General features: G+C 47.3%; 1 pseudogene; it reads right to left on the bottom strand.

Annotated features, from left to right (window-relative positions):
* Positions 1-528: 528 nt before the first annotated feature.
* Positions 529-1,014, bottom strand: LOC105502255 (annotated as a pseudogene).
* Positions 1,015-3,560: the final 2,546 nt, after the last annotated feature.

Raw genomic sequence — 3,560 nt, 5'->3', positions numbered from 1 at the left:
AGTACCTCAGTTGAAAATGCAGAAATCACCGGTCTTCTGTGTCACTCGCGCCGGGAGTTGGAGACTGGAGCTGTTCCTATTCGGCCATCTTGCTCCCCATTAACCTACTTTTTATCTCTATGGATTTGCTTATTCTGGACATTGCATATCAATAGAATCAGACAACACATGGCTTTTTGTGTCTGACTTTTTTCATTTAGCATAGTGTTTTCGTGGTTTGTCCCCATTGTGGCATATGTCTGTACTTCATTCCTTTTTTATGGCTGAGTAATACTCCGCTATTTGAATATATCAAACTTTGTTTATCCATTCATCAGCTGATGAACATTTGGGTTGTTTCACTTTTTGGCCATTATGAATAATGCTGATGTGAACTTTAAGCTTTTGTGTGGACATGTTTTTTAATTCCATCTAGGAGTGGAATTGCTGAGTCACATGGTAGCTCTGTGTTTACTGCTTTGAGAAACCACTAATCTATTTTTCATGGTGGCTACGTTATTGGCTTTTGTTACAGTTGTTGTTAAACAATCATTTTATTGCTTGAGTACCTAGACAAATATATGCGACCAGGGCAGAGGCTGTAGATGATTCATATTTCCCACTGGGAGGGAGAATTCGCTTGGTCTTATAGTATCGAGCAAAGTGGTGAATCCAGCTCTCTATCAGAATCAGACGGAATTTAGCATCCTTATTCTTTCTGCTGCTCTCAGGATGCTTTTGAACAGCAACTGATTTCTTAATTAAATGGTAGAGATCTTCAGGGAGATCAGGAGCAAGTCCCTTAGACTTAAGAAGTCTTAAGATGTTATTGCCTGTCACAAAACGTACTTGTGCAGCACCGTGTGAATCTCTCAGGATCACACCGATTTGTGAAGGAGTTAGGCCCTTCTTGGCCAGTTTGTAAATCTGCTCCTTCACGTCGTCAGATGTCAACTTCAGCCAAGTGGGGACGCTGTGGCAATAGGGCAAAACCAACTGGAACAGGCCCTTCCCAGGAGCATGCACGCGACCCATGATGGCGCCGGTCAGGCAGCTGAAGTGTGGCTGCGTTATTAAACGTTCCCCCCTGCAACATAGGAGGGTTTCACCTCCTCCCGTGTTTAAACCTCAGGATTCTCAAGGGTAAAGGGAAAGGACTGCCCAGGCAAGACCTGGAGAAGAAACACCTGTGCCTTTAAAATAGAGAGGACTGGTGACTTATGGCCACTTGGCTTTCCTGACACCACACAGCCACCAACCCTGTCTTGCCAGCACCACACCTGGAGGGCAGGGTGCCCGTCCTAGACTAGGTCAGAGGTCAGCTGTGATCCATCCTCCCTCTGCCTCTTACACAGCTAAATGGTGCTGCTTCTAACCCTCATCACTCAGCTGCTTCTCACCCTAAGGCCTCCATCTGGCACTGTCTGCCATCCAGCTGCTGTTCCAAGTTCTGCTCAAGTAGCTAACAGTGTCACGTTTCTAAACCATGCCTCTTGTAATATTTGAAGCTAAGGAATGGAAAATGGGTGACAGTAGTCCATAAGAACCCAGAGCCAAAGCACTACAATCCCCATGTGGTTAAGCATTCCCTTGGGGGCAGGGTTCGTCCTTCAACCCCCTTGAGCATGGCTTGTGGAAGGACTATGCTTATGATGTACTGGCTACAACTCTCCAAGTCTGGCCAGTTGAGTAAGGCGTCCCTAAGTCAGAACACCTCCATCTGGATGGTACCTTCCTCTGCAGTACTAACTTCACAGAACTGCATTTTAGCAACATTGAGAAGCTCGTCCGGAGGTGCAAGGCTGTGCAAAGCAGCCACATTGCATTGTGATCCTTATATAAGTGCTTCCAGCTGCAAGGCAGGCCACCTCTGTCAGCCAGACTGTCCTCCCCAGTCTGCTGGCTCCATAGACCTTGGCACCAGGGTGAAAGCCACTTGCCTTCTGCTACACATTGACACAGCCATACACATCAGGCCAGAGGGGTGTGGCTAATGCTGGAGCATTCCAGGCCCCGACAGCCGGGATGTTTTTCCAAGGAGAGGATGAGAGGGCAAGCAGCTGAGATGAGCTGGGATAGGTGGTTGGGAAGGAGAGGAGCCACCTGGCAACACCATCACCTCTGCCTCCTGTGGCCTCCCAGCCTCCCTCCTGACCTGTTTCCTAGATTTCCTTTTTCTCCGTGGATATTTAACCTGGTACTGTCCCAGCATGAGCTTTGTACTGTGAATTCTGGTTCTTATTTGACCATCATGTGGTCTTTGGCAAGTCAGCAAGTGTGGTTCACCCAAATACCTCAGGGGTGAGGATATGCACGAAGCACTTAGAACACCGCCTGGCACACGGCGCCTATGAAATGCTAGCCATCCTCCATCCTGGGGCTTCCGTCAGGCAGGTCTCATCATGCCAGAAGGGAGCAGGAGACTCCTTTGGGGAGGTGGGACCCTCCGTTTTGCTTAAGGACATTCCCTGGGAGTTGAGAGCATTAAGGCCATTGCTCTTGACTTGGAATGTAATGATAGTAACCTTGACTTCCAGACACAGCCCTGAATATCCGGCATGGGCTTGCTTCCAAGTGTTTTCTGCATCTGATTTATGAAATATGCCAAGTGGGAAGGAAGCTTCTGCTGACCTAATGCTTGCCCATAAAATGTGTTTTTAAAAATCGAGTGCAGACCTGATAAATCATAAAGTCATCCTGCCTCTGAGACTAATACAGAGTGGTTCTAGCAGCCCAAAGAGAAGGAAGAGATCATTAGTTTGCTCTTATCTGCTAAACATAATTGTTTTGAAAGTTTGGTTTATGTGTTTGTTGTTTTTTGTTTGTTTTTGTTTTTGTTTTTTTGAGACAGCATCTGGCTCTGTCTCCCAGGCTGGAGTATAGTGGCACGATCTTGGCTCACTGCAAGCTCTGCCTCCTGGGTTTATGCCATTCTCCTGCCTCAGCCTCCCAAGTAGCTGGGACAACAGGCACCTGCTACCACGTCTGGCTAATTTTTTGTATGTTTAGTACAGACGGGGTTTCACTATGTTGGCCAGGATGGTCTTGATCTCCTGACCTTTTGATCCACCTGCCTTGGCCTCCCAAAGTGCTGGGATTACAGGCATGAGCCACAGTGCCTGGTCTGTGTTTGTATTTTGAAGAGTCACAGGCTAACTTGTGCTCTGAACACATGATAAAGAGGAATTCTTCCAGCGTTTTGTTTTCTTCAGGAGGAAGAAAATTAATCTGTGGCCCGCATTCCCACTCTTCGCCCTGTGCTAAGGCCATGAAGTCTATTGCTCTCATGACCTTAGGATTATATTTAGTGGCAACACTGACTTTGACTTCCTCGTACAGCCTGGATTCCCTGTTCTGTTCCTACCTCCAAAGCGGGGTCATCTTCTACCTAGCCTCCCTCTCTCAGAAGTGGGACCAAAACTTAGATTCTATGCCATTGAGTAAGTATCCTTTGAGTTGCATTTAAAGGCAACTTAGGAGTGAATTTAAAAACATTTCCTCAGGTCATCATTAGAACTGTGGTTCTCAGGCCAGGCGCGGTGGCTCAAGCCTGTAATCCCAGCACTTTGGGAGGCCGAGAC

Source organism: Colobus angolensis, unplaced genomic scaffold, assembly GCF_000951035.1.
Source record: "Colobus angolensis palliatus isolate OR3802 unplaced genomic scaffold, Cang.pa_1.0 Scaffold78, whole genome shotgun sequence".
NCBI classification, from domain to species: Eukaryota; Metazoa; Chordata; class Mammalia; order Primates; family Cercopithecidae; genus Colobus; species Colobus angolensis.
This window is presented reverse-complemented; position numbering and strand designations above follow the sequence as displayed.